Source organism: Triticum aestivum, chromosome 3B, assembly GCF_018294505.1.
Source record: "Triticum aestivum cultivar Chinese Spring chromosome 3B, IWGSC CS RefSeq v2.1, whole genome shotgun sequence".
Classification (NCBI taxonomy): Eukaryota; Viridiplantae; Streptophyta; class Magnoliopsida; order Poales; family Poaceae; genus Triticum; species Triticum aestivum.
The window spans coordinates 89,955,188-89,962,275 of record NC_057801.1 but is presented as its reverse complement, the minus strand read 5'-3'; positions in this window follow the sequence as shown (position 1 = coordinate 89,962,275).

Below are 7,088 nucleotides of genomic sequence, written 5' to 3'. Positions count from 1 at the left end.
GTTGGCTGGGGGCGGAGAGGCGGACGTGTCCGGCTGTGGCGGGATGTGTCCGGTGGCGGCGTGGACGAATCTGCTAGGGTTTGCCCGTGAAATTCGAGGGAGGGATCTATATATAGAGGTAGAGGGAGCTAGGAGTGTCCAAATGGGGTGCGGTTTTCACCCACACGATCGTGATCGAACGACCGAGAGCATGGAGGGGAGTTAGATGGGTTATTGGGCTGGTTTGGAGGGGTGTTGGGCTGCAACACAAAAGAGGCCTTTGCGGGAGTGCGGTTAACCATTGGAGTACCAAACGAGCTCCAAATGACCCGAAACTTGACAGGTGGTCTACCGGTGCTATACCAGGGCCACTTGGCAAGTCTCGGTCCATTCTGAGAATGTTCAACACCCGCACACGAAAATAGACAAGAGGGGTGCGCCGGTGCATGTGGGAGTGTCGGATTGCGAAACGGACAACGGGGAAAATGCTCGGATGCATGAGACGAACACGTATGCAAATGAGATGCACATGATGACATGATATGATATGCATGACATGAATAAAATGCAAAACAAAAGACAAAACCCAACCACGGAGGGAATATCATATCACATAGCCGAAAATGGCAAGAGTTGGAGTTACAAAGATGGAAAGTTACATCCGGGGTGTTACAACACTCCACCACTACAAGAGGATCTCGTCCCGAGATCTAGGACTGAAAGAACTCCGGATATTCGGAACGGAGGTGATCCTCGCGCTCCCAGGTGGCTTCTCGGTCGGAATGGTGTGACCACTTCACTTTCAGGAATTTGATTGACTTGTTGCGAGTCTTGCGCTCGGTTTCTTCAAGAATAGCAACCGGGTGCTCATGATAAGAGATATCTTCTTGGAGGTCAATTTCTTCAAAGTTGATAGTGTGCTCAGGAGTCTTGAAGCACTTGCGAAGCTGTGACACGTGAAACACATCGTGCACGTTCGCAAAGTTGGATGGAAGCTCAAGTTGATAGGCGAGATCGCCTCTTTTGCCAATGATCTTGAAAGGGCCCACGTATCTAGGGGCAAGCTTCCCTTTGATACCGAAGCGACGAGTGCCTTTCATTGGAGAGACGCGGAGGTAGACATGGTCTTCGATTTCAAAAGCCAAGTCACGGTGCTTGCTATCATAGTAACTCTTCTGTCGCGACTGCGCGGCTTTGAGATTCTCACGAATGACTTTGCACATTTCTTCGGCTTCTGTGATCAAGTCGTTGCCAAGAAGTTGGCGTTCACCTGTCTCGGACCAATTGAGAGGAGTACGACACTTTCTGCCATAGAGAATTTCGAATGGGGCCTTGCCCGAACTCGCTTGGAAGCTGTTGTTGTAGGAAAACTCGGCATATGGAAGACAATCTTCCCACTTCATACCGAAAGAAATGACACGAGCTCTGAGCATATCTTCAAGGATTTGATTGACTCGCTCGACTTGGCCACTTGTTTGAGGATGGAAAGCTGTGCTGAAACGAATGTTGGTGCCCATGGCCGTCTAGAAGGAGTCCCAGAACTTAGAAGTGAAGATGCTTCCACGATGTGAAGATATCAATTGTGGAATGCCGTGCAAGGAGACAATTCTGGAGGTGTATAGCTCTGCCAGCTGAGCTGCTATGATAGATTCTTTGATAGGAAGAAAATGAGCCACTTTGGTAAGCTTGTCAATGACAACGAAGATAGCATCATTTCCATGCTTGGACTTAGGAAAACCAGTCATGAAGTCCATCTCGATATGATCAAACTCCCATTCTGGAATAGCAAGAGGTTGGAGGAGACCAGCTGGTCTTTGGTGTTCTGCTTTCACTCTTCTGCAGACATCGCATTCATTCAAGAATTGAGCAATCTCTCGCTTCATTCGAGTCCACCAATATGACTGCTTGAGGTCATGGTACATCTTTGTACTTCCAGGATGAATGGATAGGAGGGAATTGTGTGCCTCATTCATGATGACTTTTCTCAGATCACCTTTTGGAACCACAATTCGATCCTCGAAGAAAATAGTATCTCTGTCATCCAAGCGATAGCACTTGTATTTGGGAATGCCCTTGTCAATACCATGTTTCACCTTCTTCACCATGGTATCCAGGAGTTGTGCCTCACGAATTTGATCTTCCAAAGTAGGAGAGACTATGAGGTTGGCAAGAAAGCCTTGAGGAACAACTTGAAGATTCAGCTTTCGGAAGCCTCACAAAGATCCGGTTGAAACGACTTGAGAATTAGACTGTTGCAATAAGCCTTTCTGCTCAGAGCATCTGCAATCACATTTGCCTTGCCAGGAGTATATTCGATACTCGGATTGTACTCCTGAATCATTTCGACCCATCGAGTTTGCCTGAGGTTAAGGTTGGGTTGAGTGAAGATATACTTGAGGCTCTTGTGATCGGTGAAAATGTCCACTTGCCTTCCCAATAAGAGATGTCTCCATGTTATCAATGCATGGACAACTGCCGCCAACTCAAGATCGTGAGTGGGGTAGTTCTTTTCATTGGGCTTCAACTGACGAGAGGTATAGGCCACAACTTTCTTCTCTTGCATCAACACAGCACCGAGACCTTGAAGGGAAGCATCACAGAAAACTTCGAATGGCTTGGATTCATCAGGAGGAGTCAAAACAGGAGCTGTGACTAGCTTCCCTTTGAGGGTGTTGAAAGCGATGTCACACTCAGGCATCCAGACATACTTGACATGCTTCTGGAGGAGGTTGGAAAGAGGCTTTGCAATCTTAGAGAAGTTCTCAACGAATCTTCGGCAATAACTTGCAAGACCAAGAAAACTACGGAGCTATTTGACATTCTAAGGAGGTTCCCAATTCAGAACTGCAGAAACCTTTGCCGGATTAACAGCAATTCCCTTGGCGGAGATGATGTGGCCAAGATAAAGAACTTCATCAAGCCAGAACTCACATTTGGAAAACTTCGCATAGAATTGATGCTCTCTGAGCTTGTCGAGCACCAATCGCAAATGTTTGGCATGATCCTTCTTATTCTTGGAGAAGACCAAGATATCATCGAGATACACCAGAACAAATTCATTGGTGTAGGGGTTGAAGATAAAGTTCATCATGCGAGAGAACATTGGAGGAGCATTGACAAGGCCGAAAGACATGACAGTATATTCATAAGAACCATAGCTTGTTCTGAATGCTGTCTTGGGAATGTCTTCTTCACGAATGCGAATCTGATGATAACCCATATGAAGGTCAAGCTTGGAGAAGACTTTAGCCCCTTTGAGTTGCTCGAAAAGCTCATTGATGTTGGGAAGTGGGTACTTGTTCTTGATTGTCTTCTTGTTCAATGGACAGTAATCAACACAAAGTCGGTCCGTGCCATCCTTCTTCTGGACAAAAAGAACTCCACAACCCCATGGGGAAGAACTCGGTCTGATCAAACCCAGACGCTCTTGTTCATCGAGCTGCTTCTTCAACTCCTTCAGCTCGTTGGGTCCAAGCTTGTATGGACGCTTGCAAACGGGTTCCATTCCAGGCTCAAGATCAATAACGAACTCGACTGGCCGATGAGGAGGCATACCCGGAAGCTCTTCTGGAAAGACATCTTGGTACTCACAAACGACTGGAATTTGAGAAATAGCATCCAATTCGCCCTTCTCATTGAGAGACAACAACCGAATGGTTTCATCACGAGCGACATAGATGATAACATCCTCAGAAGGGTGTGTCAATTGAATTTGCCTGGCAGCACAATCAAGCTGAGCCTTGTGCTTAGAAAGCCAGTCCATCCCAAGAATAAGATCAATATCAGAGTCACCAAGAACAATAGGAGAAGATAGAAATCTATAGTCGCCCATCTTGATTGTGGTATCCGGAACCACCAAACTGGAGCTCAACCGTTTACCCGGAGAAATGACATCCATGGGTTTACCCAAATGTGACGAAGAGAATTCATGCTTGGCAAAAAACGGTCTTGACATGAAAAAATGCGATGCACCAGTATCAAATAAGACTTTTGCAGGAATATCATTAACAGGAAGATTACCCATTATCACGTCAGAAGAATCCTCTGCCTGAGCTTCATTCATCATGTTCACCTTAGCATGCTTTGGATTATGCTTGACCACTGCATTGCTTGAAGATCTCACAGGAGGAGGAGGAGGAAGGCGCCTTTGATTTAAGCATTTGTTTGCGTAGTGGCCTTTCTGCTGGCACTTGTTGCAAGTCACTTCTGAGAGCGGACGGTGATAAGGAGCATTTGACCTTGGAGCTTGAGACTGAGACTTGTTCTGATAGCTTGGGTTGGATGGGTGGGAAGATCCACGGCCACCTGAGTTCTTCTGTTGGTAAGGCTAACGAAACGGAGGAGGAGGCAGGTAAAACTTCTGCTGCTTAGCTGCCACTTGTGAGGAAGAAGAAGATTGCACTGCATCCCTGATTCTCTTCTTAGAAGCCTCACACTTGAGCTAAGCACCTTCTTGCTTGAGTGCCATATTGTAGAATTGATCAAACTGAGTAGGCTCAATAAGAACGAGAGCTAACTGCAGATCCTCTCTAAGGCCACCTCTGAACTGATAGATCATACTCTTCTCATCTGGAACATCTTGCTTAGCAAAGCGAGCAAGTTTCTGAAACTGCTTGTTGTATTCGTACACTGACATGTTACCTTGCTTGAGATTGCGGAACTCCTCATGCTTGCTCTCAACAACACTGGTAGGAATATGGTGAGCTTTAAAATCCCGACAGAAATCAGTCCAAGTAATCACTCGACCACCTCTGGAATCCTTGTATTGCTGGAACCAATCAGCTGCCTGATCCTTGAGCTGAAAAGAAGCGAACTTGACATAGTCCTCAGGCCTGACATTGCTGCAATCAAAATGCTTGTTGATATCCATGAGCCAATCATCGGTGTTTGTGGCCTCGACACAGTAACTGAAAGACTTCGGCTGATTTGCAAGGAATTGGCTAAGGGTAGGAAACTGAGGCTGATGATTGAACTGCCCTTGACCTTGATTCCCTTGGTTGCCTTGGCCTTGGTTGCGCTCTTGCATGAGCTGGATCATCATCTGAGCATGGGCGTTAGAGGCTGCCATTAAAGCTTGCCATGCCTCCGGAGGCGGAGGTGGAGGTGGAGGGTTCGCCTAACTCCCATCATTGCGATCCGGATTCTGACGCGTTGGCGGAGCCATCCTGAAGAGGGTGACATCCGTTAGCATCTTGATAGACAGATAGACAAGTTGAATCAACGGATAGAAATAGCAACATATAGTCTTCACAATAAACATTCGAACAAGGATGAACGAATGAATTCCAAAGTAAACATCACACGTCCATAAAGGTGAGAAGCCACTTGAATAGAGATTGATGAATGAAATAAACAAGGTACAACTGGAACAAATAAGTGGTAAGGATTACCCAATCACAAACCAAATATCTGCGGGAAGAAATGCTAGAGCTACTTGAATCCCAACTATAAACTCCCGAAACTTTCTAGTTATGCAATCTGGTGTTGGGGATACAGGGGAAGCAAAATATCTCACCCAAACTAACAATCCCTACATCCAGCTATATCCATCTGTCAACACATAACCAAGAAACCTTCGAAGATCATGTACCTCAACCTTCGAAAAGCATCTGTTATACGAGTTATGGCAATACTCCCGAGCTCGCCCCAGTACTGGGTTATCGGGGTTATCTTACCAACAACTGTACAAAAGAGATTTTCGATGTCGGCAAAACTCAGGTATTCCAGAACTGCAACGATAAAATTGTGACGACAACACCTCGGAGCTCAACTCCCCGGGACACTGCCACAACCCCTAAATGTCAGGAGGCACCAAGAACAATGTTCTCGTCACAAAACTATCGAAACGATTCCAAGATACCCTCGTGATCCTAAATTTTTTTTAGTGAAAATTTGAGAAGAGGATAGTCAAAACATCTACGTCAGGAGACCTCACCAGAGCGACGAAGGGACTGAGGAGTAAAAATAATCCTACTCTCCGATATATATAATCCTAAGACTCAAAACATTTTTGTTCTAGACTCAACATCGCCAGCAAACAATCAAGCAGGGGGGCTCCTAAGTCGGGGATGGCTCTGATTACCAACTTGTAACACCCACGATGCGGCTATATCTCCCACGTGTCGAAGCACGACTTGGAGGCATAACCGCATAGTGGTTTTGTCGCAAGAAGGGTCATCTTCACACAATCCCATCTAATGAACAAGAATGGGATAAAGAGAGTTGGCTTACAATCGCCACTTCACACAATACATAATTTAAGATCATACATCATCCAAAATACACTCATAGACCGGCTACGGTCAAGTTCAAATGAAAAGAAGACAACCCCAAATGCTAGATCCCCGATCGTCCCGACTGGGCTCCTCTACTGATCATCTGGAAACGATACATAGTAACGACCAAGGGCCTCATCAAATTCCCACTTCAGCTCAGTTGCGCCATCTGCGCCAGTGTCCTCGGCACCTGCATCTGTTTTGGTAGAATCTGTGAGTCACGAGGACTCAGCAATCTCACACCCGCGAGATCAAGACTATTTAAGCTCATAGGTAGGTAAGAGGTAATATGGTGGAGCTGCAGCAAGCACTAAGCATATATGGTGGCTAACATACGCAAGTGAGAGCGAGAAGAGAAGCAACGCATCGGTCGAGAAACTAGAAGTGATCAAGAAGTGATCCTGAAACTACTTACGTCAAGCATAACACAAACCGTGTTCACTTCCCGGACTCCGCCGAGAAGAGACCATCACGGCTACACACACGGTTGATGCATTTTAAAGAGGTCAAGTGTCAAGTTATCTACAACCGGACATTAACAAATTCCCATCTGCCTCATAACCGCGGGCACGGCTTTCAAAAGATTATATACCCTGCAGGGGTGTCCCAACTCAGCCCATCACAAGCTCTCACGGTCAACAAAGGAATATACCTTCTTCCGGGAAGACCCGATCAGTCTTGGAATCCCGGTTCACAAAACATTTCGACAATGGTAAAACAAGACCAGCAAAGCCGCCCGATGTGCCGACAAATCCCGATAGGAGTCGCACGTATCTCGTTCTCAGGGCACACCAGATGAGTCAAGCTATGAGTAAAACCAACCCTCAAGTTGCC